Source organism: Onychostoma macrolepis, chromosome 19 (assembly GCF_012432095.1).
Source record: "Onychostoma macrolepis isolate SWU-2019 chromosome 19, ASM1243209v1, whole genome shotgun sequence".
In the NCBI taxonomy this organism is placed as follows: domain Eukaryota; kingdom Metazoa; phylum Chordata; class Actinopteri; order Cypriniformes; family Cyprinidae; genus Onychostoma; species Onychostoma macrolepis.
In genome coordinates, this window is record NC_081173.1 from 7,116,721 (window position 1) to 7,140,786 (window position 24,066).

Below are 24,066 nucleotides of genomic sequence, written 5' to 3' on the forward strand. Positions count from 1 at the left end.
CAGCACGGCTCATGTTAACTGTGAGCGTGTGACCGCAGATTACATACAGTGTCGCCGAACCCACCCACGCAATCCCACTCACACACACGCACTCAAAACATTGCGCAACAAGAGGTTGATAGGGACATGAGCCTTCACAAAAAGCAGAAAATTAGAGTATGTTTCCCTGACCTTTTTTAAAGTATTTCACTTTTAGAACGCTTTTATGAACTTCATAAAACCTTTTAATTTAGTTTCACGAGTTTAAACATCACTTTTTTGCAAATGCACTGCTTGTTTAAAATTGATATTTAAAAGTTAGCAAAATTGTGTTATAAGGAATCATTCAAATAACTTTAAGCAGTAAAAGTTCAACAAATACCAGTTGCAAAAATCACATGCGATTCCAGCATTTCTGATCAAAAAGTCTGTTACTTACCCGCACTATGTCGCTAACGGAATATTTTCAGCGTTATGGATTACAATCCATTCTGGCTCTGGCACAGGCAAACGCTGAGAGATTCAGATGTATGAATGCTGCTCTCATGCGATCTAGTTTTACTGAGCGCTCCCCGCTGATCTGTGACTGTGGGGACCTACACGAGTGTCTTAAGCAGTGGCATCCGCAGCAGTTAAAGGTGCAGAGACTCACTGAGTGTTGACAGAAGGCAAGTCCTCTCATCCATACTGCTAGCGTCACGATGCCACTAACTGTAAACAATGCTTCTATAAAAGCACTGCAAGAGTCGTTGAGTGGCTTTCTGATTATAGTTTGGAATAAAATATAAACTACATACTACTGTGTATAATTTATACCACACACTACTTTTAAGTAAAATTACAGTATGTGACACTTGTCACTAGACATGCGTCGGCTTGGTGTAATATGGTTTGTTGAGGTAATGAATATGCATGGTATTGTTAATGCACATTTGTTTCTTTTCTATCAACCGGGTAACATTTATAACTCGGTGTGTATGCTTCGTAAAAGACTTTGATGTAAACAACCCCAATAAGGACAAGTACTATGGTGCAAGGAGGAATGCTGCTAATAATTTATCCTCCTTTAAAAGCATAAAGTTGTAGGTCCTGAAGTAAAATATATTGGGCTCCAAAAAAACTTTAGAGGGGCTGTTAGTCGAAGACAGTTTTGATCTGTTCACATAGGGCTGGGCGACAAAAAAAATATATATGGTACATTTCTCAATATTTTCTATTTGTTTTTATTTAACATTTTATTTAAAAAAAATTTTTATTTCATATTCTGTCCAATGTTGTCCTAAAAACATGTATATTGGAGGCTACAAAAATAAATATAGAGAATGTAACCACATGGGCTATATAATATTGTGGCAAAAAAAAAAAAAAAAACAAAACAACTTGCTTTTTAAAGCAGATGTTACAATCACTACATTAAAAATGGAAATTAGTAATAACAAAAGCACAGGCCAAATGTTAACTGGTAAGAACACACATTCATTCACCTGAGCATAGTAATTCTATTTGATTTACCCCATTTCAACGGTCCCTTTACAGTTACTGCTATCATAAAAAATATATATATACACTTACCTGCAGGTTTAAAATTCAACACACAATGCCCAACAACAAATATTTAGCAAAATGTATATTTTAATTGCGTTATGTTGGTTTGTTGTGCATGTGCACAGTGGCACTCATTCACTAAAGTCTGTGAAGATAAGTGGAGATTTGCTTGACAGGAAAATTCATTTACAGATGGAGAAGTTTTATGCACTGAGGAAAACAATGCTCAAACGCATTAAACATCACAAGTATCTCTCAGAGCACCTGATACACCAAGCCACATTAAACTATATGCATTATCTACACCTTATGAGCTATTTTCAAGCCCTTAATATAAAGCATGTCTCTTATTTAGGACAATTTGGATTATGCACACTATGCACACGCGCTCACAACATCAAACTACTGTATATCGATACATCGGTATTGCCTGCGCATATATAGTCTATAAAAATATATGCATATATTGTAAAATTCAATATACCACCCAGTCCGATGTTCTCAACAGCATGAAAACTCGGTCAGGTTTTTCCATGTTTTCCAAAGTGGAAAAACAGCACTGCACAACTTTGTTTCTGACACCTGCTTGTCATGGAGGAAAAAAGTAGTCAAACAGTATTTACATGTTTCCAAACAGCCTTTCAACACCAAATACCTAAAACTCAAATATTTGTTTACACTTACAGTTCTACATTTTAATCTGGACTAACGCATGCTAGTCTAGAAAAGGATATCTAGATAATGGTTAAAGATGTTTGATTATTTATATTGTTCTTTATAGTTGGGTTGTTTTGCATATTAATATATCTGAAACATTTGTTTACATTTTTACAGTGTATTTTTTAATTTAAAATGTTTTTTTTTTAAGTCATAGAAGGAAAATATTTAGGCTTGTCTTTTCAACCTTTTTTGTAATGTAATTCAATATTGTGATAAAACATCATAATATGAAAATTTGACTGTCACTTAAGATGACACACACTTTCCTTCAGTGTTTTTGTGTTGATTTTGGCAGTATTAAGCATTTTTTAACAAGTACTTAATATTTATTCAAATCTATAATGTCAAAATCTTATTATAAAAAGTACTGTACATGTATAATAATAATAATAATAATAATAATAATAATAATGAATTATTACAATAATGAATTATTGCAAAATTCTGTGCTCCTGCAGCACTGAGTAAATGCTTCAAAATCAGGCACATAAAGACTTCATTTGGGAAGTTGTATTAGGCCTTTAACTGCAATCCTAATCCACCATTTATGGCTGGTAATTAATTAAAACTTTAATACTGAAGCTTAACCTAATTTCCGTTTCTTCTCTTCAAAATAAACAAACTCTTCCCAAATAAAATCCACGCTTCCAAAATTCCTCATTGCTCATACACAAACAAATCATTTCATTCACTTTGTGGAGCAATAGAAAGAATAAAACAATAACAACCAAACAACAATGACCTATTTAAACTAGTTAATATAAGCCTACTTTGAACAACTTCACTGAGGAATAAAATGAAGGCTGTAAGGGTTGATATACACTGGATTTTTCACTATATGTTTTCTGCAATGTCAGCAAAAGAGTGCAAAAGTTGTACCTTTAGGAGCACAACAGACAGTACCATTAATGAGACACCGATGTACCTTCTTTATCCCTAAAATGTGCATATTAGTCCCTCAGAGTAGTAACATGTACCCTTGAGGTACATCAGTGTGGAGCAATGAGCTGTTGAACAAAGAGCAGCATGTAAAACAAACAGCGAGAAGAAAAGTTCTGACAGGTCCACCGGGGGTCCGGCCCTGAGGTGCTGTACTCCTTTACTTCATGCAGAGTAAGGTTAATTAGGTGATTCTGTGCTATGTCAACAGCACACAAGGGTCACACACATTCAGCGATACACACAGAGAGACTCGTGAAGATCTGTAAACAATTGCTGTTGAGGTAACAACAGCACCACCAGCGTCAGATTCACTGCTAAACCCACTGCATTAGCCTGAACTTCAGCGCTGAGGGTAACCATGACAGTGTTACGCTTGTCTTCAAAGGCCAATTACCAGCTCTTGTCCCATAAGACTGCAAATACTGGTTAAATATTTGTGCTGACAATTGTAAGTGCTACTGTGGCCATCTGGGACCGTCGGTGGCGGCTCTAACAAATAATCCACAGCAAAACAGGGACAGGAAAGTAAGGAGAAAGAAATTACACTCATGTTTGAAAGCAAAAGAGGAATTTGTCAAAGATGATATGGGTTTAAAATAGATCAGAAACACGCTAGGGCACTTTACACATGGTCCTCAGTCACGTTGGTCCCCCGTAAGAACTAAAAACACAACAACTAGATATTCATTTCTACATTCTCAATGTCACACAAACTGGCCCCTCAGAAGCATCTTGGAGCAAGTCGAATTGCTATATTCAGTCACCAAGTGTCTGGACTGTGCCAAAATATGGCCTCTTCTGAATGTCAGGCTGCAGACATGTGAACTTCCTGAAAGATATGCGTGTACTTGACAACTTGAGAAACATGAGTCTACTTGAGTGAGCACGAACATAATTCATATTTTAAAATCGGACCAGTTGGTCTTACACAAGTCCTGCTTAATTAGGCTGGGCCACGTCCTCCAGACAAGATCCAATGTGTTTTTAGCAATATAAGGACATTAAGCAACTATATGCAATAGCATAACTGAGAAATATTCAACAACTTCATAGCTAAGTAATAGTAATGCACCGGAATTTTGACAGCCAAAAATATTAGATCGCAGCAACAACAACAAAAATACATGTATTTGATTTCAGAAGAAATCATTTTGAAGTGGCCTAAACCACTGATCGAACTTATTTTGTGCATACAAATTGGACAAGCTATAACAAGTAAACATCAGGTCAGCAGTGTCAATGCACATCGCAAAAAAAGTAGTGATATGTCAAATTTGGCTAAAATATCAAGAGGTGGCTTCAAGAACTTTACTATGACGGGTTTAATTTACCCCAAGAAAATGACACTCTGAACAGTATAAAGAGATCAACTGACAAACTTATTTTCCATTTTCGACTACATGAAAACTTTTAATCATACTAAATAAATAGAGTTGTTTTTTTCCAATGGTGGGAAGTTCCTGAAAAAGTTTGTATTTACGACTTTTGAAATTGTAATCACAATGTTGGGTTCGTCCCATTTGTTTAGAGGAAGATGGCGATGCCGCCTATCTTTTTTTTCAGAAAGAATTAAACAATTAAACTCTACATTTACAAAATGATAAATAATGTGCAGTGTGTTTTTATTCAATTTATGAAGGTACTGTAAACTAAATTGTTATATATTCTATGGTTTTTTTCATTGTACATGCAAATGAGTTTACTTTAGAGAAAAAAATTATAATTTTCATTAATTTTAATAAATTTACTGTTAACACAGATGTTGCAACTATTGCGTCACCAATATTTTCTCAGTGGCACACCACTAACTCTAAAACTATGGGCTTAAAGAGAGTACAGATATTCCCACTCATAATTATGACTTTGAGATGCTGTTCATGTGTATTCAACTCATAAATACAAATCTTTCCGACATGAATGCAATTTAGAGAGCACATTAGTGAGACATTAATAAGAACAATCTACTTTAAAAGTTTGGTTTTTAGCCAACAATTTGTTCCTCCAAATTGGACGAAACATGGATAGTTCACCTAAAAATGAAAGCTTGAGAGCTGTGGAAGATTTTCAGTCAATAACAACTTAAATTCCAGTTCCTCACGCAAACCTTCATATGGTTTTCCTGGAAGACTTGGGAAATTACATGCAAGCCATAAAAACCACTTCCACGGTGCCTTTCTGGAACAACAGAAGAACAGTGTCCCTGTAAAAGCACCACTTAAGTGACACTAGAAATGTGTCAAAGAGACAAGCCTGAGGTCCGATTCTGTAGACATGCAATCCAGGCTAATAGTATCTCACAAACAGTTTCGGGTGATGATGTGACTGGCCCATGTGCTGCGTGTCACCTGCGTGTTATAAATAGTTCCGGCAGCTGTTTTCTGATGCATTTAGCCCTGAACGGACTGGGCCACTGGATATGAGATAACAGCGGGTGGGGGTTTGTTTCCAACTCAGTTTAGCTTCGTGAACTTTGTTTGAGAGACCAACCACTATCCTGAGCGATGGAAAATCTGTAATTAATTATGGATTCATTGGGCTGTTGATCTGGAAAAAACGGCATCATAAAGTTGTTGTGGTGGAAAGTACAAGATGAAGTTAACCAGGAAACATGAGATCAGAACAGAAACGCACAAGCTAACTTATTGAAGAGTTCATGACTGTTTATTTGAGCATTAGTTTTTGCTGTGGTATTGAAATTGATATCAAGAATTGCACAATTTCAGTGGTATTGGTGTCAGCTACTAAAACGGGGTGGTGACTATAGGGCCCTTTGGCTTCCACAATGCAGAAAACGCAAAAGGAATCACGTCTTTGCAGTATGACATAGAATGCCATGGAATTTGGCAAAGTTTAGGTGGATAAAAAAAAAAAAAGTAGGGTTGCACACTTGATCAAATTGTGATATGCCCTAATAGCAGTTACTGAAATACGAAGTCTGCATGTTCTGTCTTTCTGTGAACGAGTGGAAAGGAAAAGAAAGGAAAGGATGTGACGTGTGGCCAAGTATGGTGTCCCATACTCGGAATATGTGCACATTTCACCATCCAAGTGCACACACACAGCAGTGAGTAGTGAACAAACACCCGGAGCAGTGGGCAGCCATATTGCTGCGGTGCCTGTGGAGCAGTTGGGGGTTCAGTGCCTCACTCAAGGGTCTCACCTCAGTCATGGTATTAAGGGTGGAGAGAGCGCTGTACATTCACTCCCCCCACCTACAATCCCTGCTGGTACTGAGACTCGAACCCACGACCTTTGGGTTACAAGTCCAACTCTCTAAACATTAGGCAGTAAAAAAAAAAAAAATACAGAAATATAATACTATTATACAGAAGAATATACTTCTAAAAGTAGGGCTGGGTGATTTTTTTGTTTGTTTTTGATCAATTAATTCAAATGTAATGTTTTGCCATGACTTATTTTTTTTTAATCAAGGAATCACAATTTTGAATAAAAGTATTAGGAAACGTTACAATTAGACATGCTGACAATGTTAACGATAACAGTTGGGATAAAAAAATTAGGCCAGCTAAAAAATTATGACTACTTGTGATATACATTTAGCTAGTTTGAATATTAATTGACTGAGAATTTAGACATTTTTTGTTTTATTTCTGAACATATAGGATATGTCTAAGACAAGTTTCTACAACATGTGCCTTCATACTGCATTTCATGCATCTTTTCTGCAAATATATTTAACAAGATCATTTATTTTACATTTACACCACGTTGGCCACTTAATGTGGGCTGCACTTGGAAGAGAACTTATTAAAACAGTATTTTAAGGAATAATCAAATTTCTGTTGTGCAGAACATTGTTTGCCAAAAAATGAAAGGAATTAATTTCATTTGATTACATTTTGATTAATTAAATTGTTGAAGGTTTATGCATTCATTTCATTACAAGCATTTTTGATAATAAATTTGCATTAATTGAAAACACAGAATCCAGGAAAAAAAAAAAAAAAAAAAAAAAAACTATTGTTAGTTTCATTAACTCAATTAATTAAGCATGATTTTTTATTATTAAAATTTAATTAAACCATTAAAGCTGAATCCAGAAAAATTAAAACCAAATGTATTTCCTAATGGACTGCCATTGTATCACTCACACTACTGTATAGATATCAGCTGACCACTAATGTACAGTACTGGAGCTCCATGCTGACATAACTTCATAAACTCCATCCATGGTGATAAACAAATGAGATTTGGAGGGAATATTGTGTACTTGTGCCACAGCAGCTGATGGGCCCTCTGGGACAAATCTGCACCTCTATGTCTACGTACAGAGCTATGTGCTTCCCACAGGGATAGTGCAGTTGGTCTCCAATAATCTCAGACACATGGATCACCATGGCAGGAATTTGTCCAGCTACGTGCGAGTCGTCATGGCTGTGGTGCCATGAAAGCAGGAGGCCCCTTCACTTAGAGCCATTATACAGTGATGTATATCACACACTACCCCGCCTGCATTAGTCTCAGGAATATTGGTTTGCATTTCATCATGTTGGCTTCAAAATCACACTCCTCAGTCTGACTGAACTGGCCTTTCACCTATAAAACCAACCTGTACATCGGCAGGGCTGTTCATTTAACAGATATAACATGATGTGCCATTTATTTTCATTATGAACTATTGTGTTCTCCTGGCTCAATTCAATAGAAGTCTATGGGGAAAGGCATTTGATTGTTGATGAAAATGATGACAAAAACTATTCATCAACAAAATTACCACTGGTTTGTGACAGTATGTTCTATACAGCTGAATGTGTTCTATATGTTCATTATAGTACACTGTAAAAAAAAAATCCGTAAAATTGAAGGTAAAAAAAAACGGCAGCTGTGGTTGCCAGAATTCTACCGTAAAAAAAAACCCTCCTCAGTAATTTCATTAACTGATATAATGTTAATATATCAACCTATTGAAGTACTGAAATCTGTTTTGTACCTTTGAAATACACTGATAACCACCAAATGCGGGTGGTGATGAGAAAGTCACATGACGAACCAAAGCCCATCACAAGCAGCTTTTAAATAATAACATGTATAGAAGGTGCACAGTGTCATTCACACAAACACTAAACACCATCATGGTGAGACTCATTAAATTGAAATATGCAATAAACATTAATTTAACAACACTAGATGTAACATACAACCCTAATAAACATAACTGAGAAGAAAAAACTAAGAAGAAACAGTTATTTAAAAGAAAAAACATCAAACTCAAACAAAATTTGAAATGCAATGCAGGGAATTCTGGGAACGTCAGTTTATGGTTTTTCCCTGTAAATTTTATCCATTTAACAGGTTTTTACTGTAACATTTTCAGAGTTTTTTACTGTTAAAATCACGGTCATTTTTTACAGTGTATGAATGTGTGTAGTATGAATGAAATCTGGATAGACTGCATTCATCATGTTGTCAACTTCATGTGACTTATAGTTCAGTTGTGTCACTCCATGTGAAATCACAGCACATGATGGAAATTACCGCTGATTACAGAACCGGCTTTACTGACAAGATGAGCATTAAATATCGCATGCGATATATCATGCAGCCCTAATGGAAATGAGGCCATAGATGAGGGTGGAGCTTAATTTGTATTGAACACAGAACATCTAGTGATTCTAGCAGAATCCTGATATTTCAGTTTAAAAAATAAATAAATAAATAATAATAAAAAAAAAAAATCATATTATTTACTAGCAATTCCCAAGAAAGCAAAGAAGCACAAAGTACCTCAGAAGATCTGGAGTGGTATTAACCCGGAACAGTTTTTTCAGATACAGTGGGGGAAAAAAATTATTTGATCTCCTGCTGATCTTGTATGTTTGCCGACTGACAAAGAAATGATCACTGTATAAATTTTAATTGTAGGTTTATTTGAACAGTGAGAGACAGAATAACAACAAAAAAATCCATAAAAACATTTTAAAAACGTTATAAATTGATTTGCATTTTAATGAGTGAAATAAGTATTTGACTCCTTCGCAAAACATGACAGTACTTGGTGGCAAAACCCTTGTTGGCAATCACAGGGGTCAGACATTTCTTGTAGTTGGCCACCAGGTTTGGTATCTCAGGAGGGATTTTGTCCCACTCCTCTTTACAGATCCTCTCCAAGTCATTAAGGTTTTGAGGCTGACATTTGGCTATTCGAACCTTCAGCTCCCTCCACAGATCTTCTATGGGATTAAGGTCTGGAGACTGGCTAGGCCACTCCAGGACCTTAATGTGCTTCTCGAGCCACTCCTTTGTTGCCTTGGCCGTGTGTTTTGGGTCATTGTCATGCTGGAATAACCATTCACGACCCATTGTCAATGCCCTGGCCCTGAAGATACCTGGCCCTGTCCATTGTCCCTTTGATGCGGTGCAGTTGTCCTGTCTCCTTAGCAGAAAAACACCGCCAAAGCATAATGTTTCCACCTCCATGTTTGATGGTGGGGATGGTGTTCTTGGGGTCATAGGCAACATTCCTCCTCCTCCGGCAAGCACGGCGAGTTGAGTTGATGCCAAAGAGCTGGATTTTGGTCTCATCTAACCACAACACTTTCACCCAGTTCTCCTCTGAATCATTGGCAAACTTCAGACGGGCTGTACATGTGCTTTCTTGAGCAGGGGAACCTTGCAGGCGCTGCAGGATTTCAGTCCTTCACGGCGCAGTGTGTAACCAATTGTTTTCTTGGTGACTACGGTCCCAGCTGCCTTGAGATCATTGACAAGATCCTCCCGTGTAATTCTGGGCTGATTCCTCACGGTTTTCACGATCATTGAAACTCCACGAGGTGAGATCTTGCATGGATCCCCAGACCGAGGGAGATTGACAGTAATTTTGTGTTTCTTCCATTTTCCATGACAACCAACTGTTGTCACCTTCTCACCAAGCTGCTTGGCGATGGTCTTGTAGCCCATTCCAGCCTTGTGTAGGTCTACAATCTTGTCCCTGACATCCTTGGACAGCTCTTTGGTCTTGGCCATGGTGGAGAGTTTGGAATCTGATTGATTGATTACTTCTGTGGACAGGTTGTCTTTTATACAGGTAACAAGTTGAGATTAGGAGCACTCCCTTTAAAGGGATCCCTGGGTATTAAGACTTGTATGGCTTAATATAAAGTAAATGATGTCTCTTACTGAAATATGTAGTAGAAAACCCATTAAAGATTTATGTTATTTAAAAAAAAAAAATCACATCGTTTTATACATATTTTGGACTATGGGGGGGGCGCCATTTTTCTGATGACGTAAAATGGTTGCACTCGGTGAGCTACTAGCGCTACCTGTTGCTATTTTTACCACAGCACAACTCGGAAAATAAAATACTGATATGATGACCACTGCTACTGAAAGAGCTTACAGGTGGCGATGGATACAAGTATAGGTTTAAACCAAATGTTGTACCGTGGATTTTTCCCCACAAGAAGTGTAAACACCCCGGATATCGAGGAAAATCCGCACTGAGAAACTCCTCTAGCGGCCACGCGTCATGATTAGCATCGGCATGTTTACATCCTAACAGACGGCATCTAACATTTCTTGTCTCAGCCATTTGTAAGCTCTTTCAGTAGCTGTGGTCTACTAAAAAACTGAAAGACATCAGGGCTAAAGTGGACAGAAAAAAAGAAGCGGATCTTTAGGAAGTTTTATTCGTCCACAGGCATCTTCCCATTCTTTTGTCCTATTCTTATAGCTAGGAAAGTCTTACATCACTTCTCTTGTTGCCCTACGACTGGAAATTACAACCAAAAGCCACACAATGTGGTATCGTATCAGTATTTTATTTTCTGAGCTGTGTATTCCAAAGACTATAGAAATAAGCGCCAGTAGATCACACAGTGCAACCATTTGACCTCATCAATGCAGAATGTACTGTGCACATAAAATAACGGCACCACCCATAGTACAAAAACTAAGTCAATTTTTTAAAATAACATACATTTTCATGGGTTTTTTACTACATATTTAAATGAGAGATATAATTTACGTTATATTAAGCTATACATGTCTTAATACTCGGGGATCCCTTTAAGAAAGTGCTCTAATCTCAGCTCATTACCTGTATAAAAGACACCTGGGAGCCAGAAATCTTGATGATTGATAGGGGATCAAATACTTGCTTCACTCATTAAAATGCAAACCAATTTATAACTTTTTTGAAATGCGTTTTTCTGGATTTTTTTGTTATTCTGTCGGTCACCGTTCAAATAAACCTACCATTAAAATTATAGGCTGATCATTTCTTTGTCAGTGGGCAAGCATACAAAAACAGCAGAGGATCAAATAATCACTTCTGGCATTTTCCTGCTGTAAGGAAACGGACTCATTCAGATGTACCTCATGGGTCTCGCTGCCAACAGTCTTTAAACGCAGCTGAAGACGTCGAGTAGGCCCACATACAGGAAAACAGGAAGAGGCCAACAACCTCCAGGTGCCTTTGAGCAGAACAACATGTGTATGAGATAGGCGAGTGGTTTCCTTCTGAAAAGATACGTTATTTAAGCAATCAAGTTAAAAACTGCAGGTAACATGCTGCAAACATCTGCTGTAAGCAAGCTGGGCCACTTTAAAAAAACACTTCCTTTTGAATTAAGAAATTAGTGATCATTTATATACCATTTTTATGTTTTAGTAATAGTTTTAATGAAAATGTTCTTTAAATGTACTCAGCATTTTGTCATGCCATATTCATTCAAGCCTATTTTATTTAGACTGAAATGACATATAATTGTATTCAATGAAAACAATTAGGAGATTAATCTCATACACAGACTAGGATGTGTTGAAGTGAGATAATTAAACCGATAGCAAAGTGGTTCACTGGTTTTCAGCACTTTCAGCTCAAGTAGATCAATATCCAACATTCCCCTTTTAATTATAATTGTTTCATTGTCGTCACAATGTGTCTTTTTCATCATGTCTCAATTACAATTAATGCAACTCTTCTGTAAAGTAATTTCACTGACGAAAAATCTAAAAGGAAAATTTCTAGGGTTCTATCTATGATGTGTCTCGGAATGAAGATTCTTTATTTTTTAAATATAAATTTGTATTATATATTAACGCATAAAATGAAAATACAATGTCAAAAAAAAAATAAAAATAATAATAATAATTTCTCAGTGCTTTAAATCAGCATAAATTCACATTAAAAACTCCACAATCCTCTGGGATCATCTTTCACAAGAAACTGGACAATCTGGCCTTCCTGTAAACCCCTAGGAGACCATCAGCGGTCTGGTCTGGAGGTCTGTCTGAATGCAATAATCCGAATTCTCACAGAAATCTAAAAGGTCAGGACTGCCCAAATTTGGCAGAGCAGGGAAGGGGATCACAACACAGGAAATCCCTCATCCTGTCTCGCATGTATCAATGAAACACACACACTTCAGTACGCAATGAACACTGGTCAGTGAGAGGACAGCATGACCCTGTGTCAACAAATTAACACTCATACACCTGCATTATCATAGTCTGATTAACAAAGTAGTAGTAGCAGTTTAAGCAAGAGCAAAGAAAGCCAGAACGCATTATCTAGTCAAACTGGATATTTTGGAGGTTTTTTTTTCATGGGACATTCCCTGTCTGCAGCTGTGAGTTTTCAAACAACACGCAAACCTCACGCTGATGTCAGAGGGTTTCCTGTCTGAGAAATGCAGCTGGACAGTCAAAAAATAAAAATGAAAGGAAACACAAAGATGGGGGAGGCAAACCAGTGTTTGCAAAAACAAGACAATTTTGAAACATTAACAACATTTTGGCACTACCCTACAAATTTTTACACTGAATATTCTGTTTCACTTAGAAATGTGTCACATTATTATTTTAATGACTATTTTAATGATGTCCTAACTATCTTTCCGGGCCTTGAAAGTTTCAGTTGTGTTGCTGTCTATGCAGGGTCAGAAAGCTCTTGGATTTCATCAAAAATATCTTAATTTGTGTTCTGAAGATGAGCGAAGGTCTTACAGGTTTGGAACGTAGTAGGGTGAGTAATTAATGACAGAATTTTCATTTTTGGGTGAACTATCCCTTTTAATGTAATCCTAACATGCAATCAAATTTCCTAGTGGATATTGTTTTGTAATAACACTTTCTTTAATGCAGGGTGTGAGCTGGACTCTTTCTTCACGACAATGTCTGTGTTCAGTTAGTGACCCAGAATCCACCTTAATAAAGGAGAAGGGAAGGGAGTCTGTTCATTAGGCCTTGGCCACATCACAAATACTAAATCTCCCTGCTGCACTGCATCACACAAATCATACCGACCTTAAAATTTAGTAACTGAATTTGACATTAACATTCAATTATCTTTTTCTCCCCAAATGTATTTGAGTAGATATAAATGTATAAATCACAAAGCAGATTAAACTTATTGTGGAACAGTTTATTGCCTGCTAGTCAAAAATCATAAGTTATTACAAACTCTACCATTCAAAGGTTTAGGGTATGTAAGCTAAAAAAATAATAAGAATGAATGAATGAAGCATTAAATTGATAAAAAGTGACAGTAAAGACATTTATAATTTTAGAAAAGGTTTCCATTTCAAGTAAATTATTTTGAACGTCTATTCATCTAAGATTCCTGAAAAAATATCACAGTTTTCGCAAAAAAATATTAAGCAGCTCAACTGTTTTCAACATTGAGAAGAAATGTTTCTTGAGCAACAAATCAGCTTATTAGAATGATCATGTGACACTGAAGGCTGGAGTAATGATGCTATAAAAATTCAGCTTTGATCACAAGAATAAACTACATTTTAAAATATATTCAAATAGAAACAGTTATTTAGTATATAGTAATAATTTCACAATATTACTGTTTTTACTGTATGTTTGATCAAATAAATGCAGCCTTGGTGACTATAAGAGAAATGTTTCAAAAACATTAAAAAAAAAAATCGTCACATCTAATTTTAAGGCCCAATTCTTTCTATTAACAAACCATTAACTATGACTTTTGCCTCAATAAATTTGCTGCTTATTAATAGTTAGTACAGTAGTTCTTAAGTTTAGGTATTGGGTAGGATTAGGGATGTAGTATATGGTCATGCAGAATAGGTGCTTTATAAGTGCTAATAAACCATTTATCGGCTATATGTTAATAATAAGCATGCAACTAGTTAAAGGGTTAGTTCACCCAAAAATGAAAATTAGTCCATGTTTTACTCACACTCAAGGCATCCTAGGTGTATATGACTTTCTTCTATCAGACGAATCCAATCGGAGTTATATTAAAAATTGCCCTGGCTCTTTCAAGCGTTATAATGGCTTGGGCGGGTGTTTTTGTTCAACAGTCCAAAAGTAGTCAAATAAAGCACATCCATCCATATTAAAACGAACAGGGTGAATAAAGGCCTCCTGTAGCGAATCGATGCGTTTGTGTAAAAAAAAAAATATCCATATTTAAAACGATATAAACAGTTTTGTGTAACTTTGGCAAACTGTTGTACGTGCGTTCATGAGAGACTGCCATTCTGGCGGATGCTGCTGGACGGAGATTCGCCTGCGAGTCTCGCAAAAACCAACATTTGTTTACAGGAGCAAAGGAAGCAAAGTTTCTTTACTTTAGCAAAGGAAAACCAGTCTCTTCTTGGCTTATATAGAAATCCTCTGACTCATGACCGGCGTTTTGTTTTGTTCTCTCTCCTCCGTGCTTCCGTGTTTGTCACTAATCGTGTTTGTGTGCGACGCATACGTCCTACGTCATCCGCCGGAATGGCCATCGCCTACAGTTAGCAGAAGTGAGAAAAAGGCGTTTATGTCGTTTTAAACACGGATATTTGCCTTACAAAAACGCATTGATTCGCTTACAGGAGGCCTTTATTCATCCCCCGGAGCCGTGTGAGGCACATCTTATTATGGATGCGTGCACTTTATTTGACTACTTTTGGACTGTTGAACAAAAACACCCGCCTACTGCCAATCTAACGCTTGAAAGAGCCAGGATAATTTTTAATTTAACTCCGACTGGATTCATCTGAAAGAATAAAGTCATTTACACATAGGATGTCTTGAGGGTGAGTAAAACATGGACTAATTTTCATTTTTGGGTGAACCAACACTTTAATAGTGAGAATTGGTCCCTATACTAAAATGTTACCAAAAAAAATCTTACCAATCATGTCTGTAGCACAAATAGCGCGATATCAATCACCACTAATGACTGTTTCCCAAACACACTGCCCATTAAACTAAAGTAGCATACTAAATTTTACACACTTAAACTTTAAGCATGGTCCTCATATTTAACATTTTATATAAATTTTTTTGAGATTTTAAATTCTAGCATGATTTGTGAATAATTTCCTGACTGAACACCAGAAGTCTTGCCTGTTTAAAACAGCCTGACATGGGGCGAATGAGTTTTCCCTCTTTTCCCACCCCGTCTCCTCATGATTAAATCCCAGGCTTGCGTCACAGCAGGCTCGGGCAGCCACCCATGGCCCTCCACTGGATTAATTAAAAGCATTTCTATTATAACCACTTCATGGGATGAGAACAATAAGCCACCGTAAAAGAGCAATAGGACATAAGGAGGTAGATCTGTCCATACAGAGTGATTGCTTTCGCCGGTGTTTGAAGTTAATGGATGTAAGACAATCAAAACCACTGGTTATGTTCACTGTTGTGTAACTTCCTGTGGAGATCACAGGCTTTTCAAATGTGCGATTATATCTCACAAATTAGAGGTGATTTTAGTTGGCAAATTGCATTCTATACTTAATGCATTTTACACTTTTGGTTACTAGTTTTTACTTTACTTTTGTAGCCAGACTATCTGACTTGTTTTTTGTTTTTTTCTCATTTCAGATCACTCTTTTAATTTTTGTGCGCAATGAGTATGAAAAAGTCTGTGGACAGTTCATGAACACAAAGTATGATCCAGAAACTAGAACAGCATGTTTCATTTTTGATTTGTTGAGATGTAACATTAAAACCTCTATACATCCTCTTTCACATCTGCCCTTGTTTCAGACTGTATTTCCTGGGCATATTTCTTTCTTCCATTAACACTGAAAATCAAATATTAATGATTACAGGACACAAGAGAGTCCTAGTGCATTGATATGCTGGCCACTAATGGTAAATACACTGGAGTTCAGAATGATTCCTCTTTACATGATGAACTATTAATTAACGCTCCATCTCATCACCCCAACAAGCCTGAACCAGATGGGCCTCTCGAGACCTCTGTACGGTGACGCATTTGATGTGAGAGTCGAGGGCTGTCATGAGAGCCGTCATCTTGGTTACTGAATCAAATGTATGGAACAATGGATTCATGAAGGTGAAGAGTCAGTCTGAAGCTCTGCAAATCCAGATTAAGGTTTGTTATCCGATATGTGGAGTGTGTTGGCTAAATACTTCACTTACTGCACCTCAGTCCACAACTAATGTGCTGAACATAATTAAAAGCAGATGCACAAGATGGAAACCACCAGTGTTTCCTGAGGTGCTCTTAAGGAAAGCCACAGTGCTTGAATCTGCAGCATCATGGCCAAAGATGATATCATCAACTGAATCGGTCAGACAAATTCACTTCCTGACTGAATCGTCTCAGATTAGACACTCGCTCACTGAACCGCAAGACCACTAGTGAGTTGGTAACAGGTTTGCAACTCTATTAAGGAAAAATTATCTGCGGAACTTGTTAAAACCTTGCGTTGTGCAAAAACTCTTTTACCTAATTTGGTGTTCAAAAATTAGATACATTTTAAAAATCACTTGTAAATATCACATTATGCTGTATTATCACCAAATCTTGGATTCAGACTTTGTCAACTTGTTTGCTTTTCATTTACTATGCATTTCTTCTTGGAACTGATTGAAAGTTGCGTTTACATTGCCATCAAACTGCACAAATTGAAACACGGCTAATGGAAACACGTCAATTTTGCAAAAACTCCCATCGCAAAAACTTTTTTACGCTCGCATGAGGTGGCTTTTCAGGCAATTCAAAAAAGGAATGTTTCACAAAACTGCAATGTTTTTTTTTTTTTTTCGCATTTACAGGTCATCTGGTGTACGAAAAACACTCATGATCATTCTTTAACGTACTAACCTCCAAGAAACACCTCATACATGGCCACGCTCAAGTGTAAGCTGCTTTCCTTGCCATTAATGCATGGATAACACCTTATTTACACTGCACATGTCTGCAGCGCACTACGGCTTCGACACAGCCACCGGAGCTGATCGCGGCCACTCTAGTAAATGCTTGTTTTTTTATATCAGTCGGCGCAGTACATTTCAGAAGCATCCCAGAAGAAGCTCTCCAAGCTGCTTCGCTAAAGATACACACACTCTAAAAATGCTGAGTTAAATACAACCCAGTGCTCAGTAAACTATGGACAAACCCAGCAATTGGGTTATTTTGACCCTTCGGTTGGGTTACTACCCAGAAGGTTGGGTTAAACATTTAACAGAGTCCTAACCACATTTAACCCAACCGCTGGGTCAAAACAATCCATTTGCTGGGTTTGTCCATATTGTACCCAGCACTGGGTTGTATTTAACCCAGCATTTGTTAGAGTGCACCTACGTGTCCTGTGAAACCTACCCAGATCCGTCGCCATGATTTATCTCAAGTAGGGATGTCACGAGAACAGATACTGCGGTACCAAGTCGGTATAAACATTTTAAAATCCTGTCTTTACTTGTTTTCTTCAGTAGTGCAAGTAGCGATGGTACCGAAGGTACTAGAGAGGCTGCAATTCTTCTGGAACTGACAGGGCAAGCAGAGCATATGCCTGGAAGTGTTTCAGTGGGTCCTCAAAGTGTAAAGAAGAAGAAAAAATGCCTACAAACACACAGAAGAATTACACATGGAAGATGGCGACGATATATGAATATTTTTGCGTGAGATTTAAATGAGAGCGTGCAGTGCTGAAAGCACGAGCGCTGCGCATGATCACACACACACACAAAGTTACTGACCGACTGACAGCTTACAGCTTGCTCATTCATTGTGTAGCCGTCCGTAGATTATCCTTATCAACATTATTGGCTAATATTACTGGTTTAAATAATTGTTGTTTATGTTAATGGTTTAAAAAATTAATTTAACATTAATTTAAACTAATGCTTGCATTCAGAGTAGGGGGGTGTGTGTGTGTGTTATTTGAAGGCCAAGTGCAACTAATGTTATGTTTTTGTAATGTTAAATAAAGGAGTTAATGTTTAAGTATTATTGTTATTTGTTTCCTGCGGTATCGACTTGGTATCGAGTATTGTGTACTTTTAGTGACAATAGGCTAGATTTTCCAAAGGGCTTTAACTTCACTGAATAAACATCAGCACTGCATGTTTCAAAATCAAAACGCGGCGCGGGTGTTTCATATGAATGGCTTTTTGAAGGGAACCGACAATTTTCAGAAAAGTTTCAGTATCGTTTATTTCATTTTTCCTATATTGTCTGAAAAAGTAGCGTTCATGAGCGCAGCACTGCTTTGTTTACAGTCATTACCAGGGAAATATATGTGTTTTAATGTAGCATTACAAAACAAGTAATGTCGCAAATCTGACAATGACATTTTAACATGAAAATAAAAACTAGAAAACAATTTAAATAGAGCTACCACCAAATCTTTATTCAACTTGGTAATTAAATTAACCTCAGAACTTTTCATCAAGAACATCTAGGTAAACAAACGCCTGAAACGGAGTATACTTCTCTGCTTTCCTCTTATTGTCTTTTCTCATGTGGCTTGCTTACATGACTAGTTTGCTATGAGAGCGTCACATCTTATTGTGTACATTAACAAAAGTGCACATACACACCAAATAAGTTTCATGCACAGTCTATTCTCTGCTTATTTGCATCAACTTAAAACTTTGACTTTCCCTCATTTTTAAAGTACTGAAATAAGAACAACACTTTTGTACTTGTGATATTTAGATAATTTTGATATATTGTGCAGACCAAGCCACCCCAATAGAGTTTTGTGGCATTTATTAAAATGTTCATTGCTGACTGAGTTGGTAGGTCTGGGGAGGCGGCTCACGTAGAAAACACTGACAAGTCACACAGAGTTCTAGTTCTCTGTGAAGACAGAACACAACTAAGGTAGGCAAAGAGTTGTCAGAGCAACGCTAAACACTTCTAGCACAAGTGAGAGCACATCAGTAGGAGCTCTGGAGCGCATGGCTTAATAACTCCCCTGCTGCGAAAAACGAAACCAAAGTTATGTTTACTTGGCAACAGCTGAAATTTGCTAGCAGCTGCATGTTTGAGAGTTTATGGTATACAGTTTGTTATGTAAAGGATGTGGGATGTTCTTACAGTTATCTTAGAAGAAACTGAATTAGGCTTATGCACGTAAATACACATCTGTGCATGCACATCTTCAGAGTTGAAGGCTTGCGATATGAAACATACATGATTAGTCAAAAATGAGGATTGAGCTGCAATATAACAATTTAACATTGAATAAATTAATAACGCATGTTTCTGTTTTGTTAAATCTGATAAGCAACACTAATGATCTAGTATATTTTACATTACATATTCTTGGACATTGTTAGTAGAAGTCAGTCCACTTCCAATTTGGTACAAATGTCCCTAACTAGTTCTCTTTTGATGGGCAGATGACCAATAATTAAGCGCACAATGGAAGTCCTGTCGGCTAGAGAGTGTGTTTGATTGATTTGTGTGATGCTATTTGTTTGTGTGAAATTGGATGTTTCCACAGTTTAACACATCTGCACACGCCAAGCTCATGCGCACCTGCAAGAATACTAGCTTCAGAGAGTTCTCACACACAAAAAAAAACACCAGGCAAACCACCCGGACCACCAAAACCACTTCAGCTTTGAGTCAGCAACTAAACTTGAGAAAAACAGTCAATCATAGTCATTTTAAAAGTCTTTGTGCATGTTATCATGCACAAAAATGGATGCATGCAATGCCAATAGGAGTTAATATTAATAATATTTCTAGTTGGTCTGATTTAAGCTAACAGGATTTTAAGGCTACTTTAATTGTTATGCATGTTAAATGTTCTGCATCACAAAAGTTGCATCTAATAAGCACATAAATAAGGAACATCTGGAACATAAATGAGTCTAAATCACCTGCAGCTAAATGTAAGTTGGCATACAACCTGGCACACTGTGTGTGGCTAACAACTGTTTATCAAACAGATAATTGCATGACCCGAATCCGGTTTGGGTCAAGTACTGGCTGATGCTCATCAACTTTGGCACATACTTCAAAGCCAGAGATAGCAGCATGTTTATTCATTTTCATTCTACAGGGGCTGGTAACTATCAAAGTCCCAAACCTAGAGAGAATACACGAAGATTTTTCGGCTATGATTAGACTTAAAGAGCTCTGTGACCCCTGCTGTCTCCTAAAACCACCTTTGGCGCTTTAGAAAGGAGCTCCACGTGACTTTCCCTTTATGTAAAAAGTTAGTGCCTGGTCATAGTCATCCAGCTTGGCAGATGTGATCTAAATTTCCCTGGCACCCCACAACCTTGCGGTCAAGTTTTATAGGGCACAGCCCAGGGCAAGTAAAATTCCCAAGGAATCGAACAAAAGGGGAGCCCCATATAGCTGAAACCGCACTGCAAAAAGAGCAGTCGACTGACATCTCAAGGAATCCTGTACGTCACTGAGAGTGCAGAAACAGCTCTTTCTGGCACAAGGATTGAAGGTCATGTGGAAGTATTTATTTGAGGCTCGGGACCCTCTTGGGGAAAGCTCTGCAGGATTCTTGGTCCTGAGAATTCGCTGGTCTTTCTCTTACCACATAAGAGATCCACTGCAGAGGATGAAAAACACAATGTGCAAAGCAGACAAAAATACCACATGTATCGCTTATGGGCTGGGAGCGTAAATGTGATGTACTTCTGATGAAAACAGCTGATTTGCTCGGCTAAAACATTTTCTTCTGTGGAAACCGCTTTGCCACCAGTCTTTAAAGTAAAACATGTGAGAGAGGAATGAAAAAGATCTTTACAGCAGTCTTTTTAAATTGCAACACTAGCAAAGTGTAGCCATGTTAATGACATTTGACAAAGATATGATGGTTTAAAATGATTTATGATTGAATAAACAGAAACTGAATTCTTTGCAAAAAATACATCAAATATTGTAAAGAAACACCCCAACCCAATTGAAATGGCATCTTATGCCCCGTCTTAAAGTGTAAACTCAGAAGTCAATTGTGACTTATCGCATATCATTTAGTGTCTAGCAATTTTAATTGTGAATGACCTGTTGGATAGGTGTCTTACTTTCCCCATCAATCATGTCAGCTGGACCCAACACAAACACACCGGCAACGCATACCAAAAAAAACAAAAACAAAGTCATCACTCAATAACAGAAGGAATTAGCTTGTTCAGCGACACTCTAAAGTCAAAAAGACTTATGTAACTGACACAAATCCTTAAAATATGAATCTATGATTTGGGTGACTTGGCTGAAATACATCCTAACCAGATGCTGCCGCACATATGGGATATGGATAAAAAGACATTATCCTTCAAGATTATTCCATTTACAATGACGCTAAAACACATAAGGTGTATTATGATGGGAAAAAATCTTATACGACCAATTCTTTTCAGTTTTATAACATTTTCTCAGAAGTACCTCAAACAGTAGCTTCCCATCTGGAGCTTTAACAACACAGAGACGTGGACAGAAAATGACAAGATGTCGCCCTAAACCGTGGAAACTGGCCTATAAACTGACAATACAACATATTTTAGCCTCATTTTAATAGGAAAACCGTGTATAGTCTTCGTTATCTTAGTAAAATCCTCTAAAATTTAGTTTATCCTGGTCCCTCCGGACATTTCTCTATCTATATACCACAAAATACTACGTTAAGCACATTCAAACCACAGACAGTTATTTACGCAAATTATACTTAACATCTACAATACTCTCAAGTAAAATTATCGAAAACTACACTGATAACAATGCCAACCGTGATTTCCGACAGAAAGCCGGTTTGGGCAACACCCTCAGCCACACAATCCGCTTAAATGCTCATCATACACGGCTCTCTGGTCCTTCACCAAGTCTATTTTCATCGGTTTTGGCTATCTAATGCGCCGTTATTAAAATTGATTGCGAAAGATTGCGCCTTCATTTTACTTACCGAAAGGTTCCTGCAAATAATCTTGAGTGTCTGAGTGACTCGAGCCTCGCCATGCGATCGTAGTGATGTCTGATTCGCGAGAGAATCGTTCTGTTCGACATGTTCTTTTCTATGAATCAAACGAACCGATTCGCAAATCCAAATGATTCAACCAGATCAATTTGCTTCAGTCACACAAAGCCTTGACGCTTGATTCATCAAATGAATGAACGAACCAATGTGACTAAAACTTGATACTTTTAACTATACGATTTGTTGCGTAAAATTGGGCGAAAACAGCTGCTTTTGATAATAACTGCCGAAAAGCAGCTGCTCAAAAATATTACAAGATAAATGTTAGGCTACTTACTGTATTGGAGTTTAATGTAGGCTAGTCTATTAATGCATCCTCGGATAAATATCCAAACATGTCTATAAAGTTTGCATTTTTATTCATATTTTAATTTCTTTTTTTTTAAACCAAACAATTTTGACCATTTTATTTGGCCGCTACGTGCATTAACCTTTATTTGGCTGTCATTAACCTTTAATAGCTTTGTTTTATAATATTTATTGTTATATTTAATTGTTAATTAGAATCATGCTCCAATTAACAGAAAAAAACACAGTGAATGTTACAGTTTAAACACAAAGCCATTATGCCTAAATTATATCACATAAGTAAAATATGACAAAGAGAAATAACCTTAACTAAATAACAACATTCAGAATACAAAATGTGTGAATTCCCCTTTCACTAACATGAGTGAATACTTGATTCTGTTGCTGTATCTGACTTCAAATTAATTAATTAAAAAATGAAGTGTTCAAATGAATCGATTCTGTAAAATGAATCGAACTGCCGAGCACGCTCTCGATTATTTGGTCCTCCCACAATCTCATTCTGCGTCATGACCCGCCACATGACGGCAGCGCCAAACAGGGCCAGGGTAAAACCTGAAGCGGGTTTTCAAATCTCTGTCACATGAATCACTGTTTGACATTTCTAAATATCCATGCATTTATTGAATATAATGCTAGTGGTTATGTCTTAGCTAAAAGCCTGAACATTTTAGACGTCTCAAATCGTCGAAATGGCAGGACAAACCAACGCTGCTTCATTTTGTAAACAAGAATAAACAGGATGTGCCTGAAGAATACCATTAGTTCAGCAACTGCAGATAGGAAACTAAAAAAAATAAACTATAAAAGATAACTAAAGTTATTGTGATCAGTGAATGGAAATACAGTTGCTTTATCAGCGTTGCTTAAAATAGGCTACTGTTGACAATCACTTAAGCAAAGCATACTGAGTTAGCCTAAATGTTGAAATAATTTAAACCGTTGACAATCCTGTTAAATGGACTGTTTAGCACTTAAGTAATTCATGCACGTTAACACTGCATGCGAATTCATGTCTCATGACTAAAACCACTGGAATGCTGGGAATTCATAGTTTTGATCCAGATTGAATCAAATTGTTCTGCTTCGTTTGCCAAGAAATAACTCTTGTATTGCTCTGTGATTGGTAGCTAATTGTCCTTGTTTAAACCTTGAGTTTAGATAAATGTTTTAACAATGTGGACCTCGTGCTTATTTATTTAGATAATATTAAAATTAATACAATTCCAAGAATTAATTCATAAAATAATATTTAAAAAAATATTGCATATGAATCCAATAATTATTTAATAAAATATATTTTTGGTTTATTTAGGCTAAATAATAATTGTTTAATAAAATGTAAATGTATTTGTATTTTGTTATATTTGGGAGTTTATTC

General features: G+C 36.9%; 1 protein-coding gene across 2 annotated transcripts in view; it reads right to left on the minus strand.

The window, feature by feature from the left end:
* ptp4a3a (protein tyrosine phosphatase 4A3a) overlaps window positions 1–22,431 on the minus strand; it is a 34,412-nt gene extending 11,981 nt beyond the window's left edge. Inside the window, exon 1 of one of the 2 annotated variants that reach the window (XM_058753647.1) lies at window positions 22,305–22,431. The gene's annotated coding sequence lies outside the window, so the exon portion shown is untranslated. Of the gene's footprint in view, window positions 1–418; window positions 606–22,304 lie in introns of those variants that run through there. The other variant, XM_058753646.1, reaches the window with a different exon arrangement.
* Window positions 22,432–24,066: the final 1,635 nt, after the last annotated feature.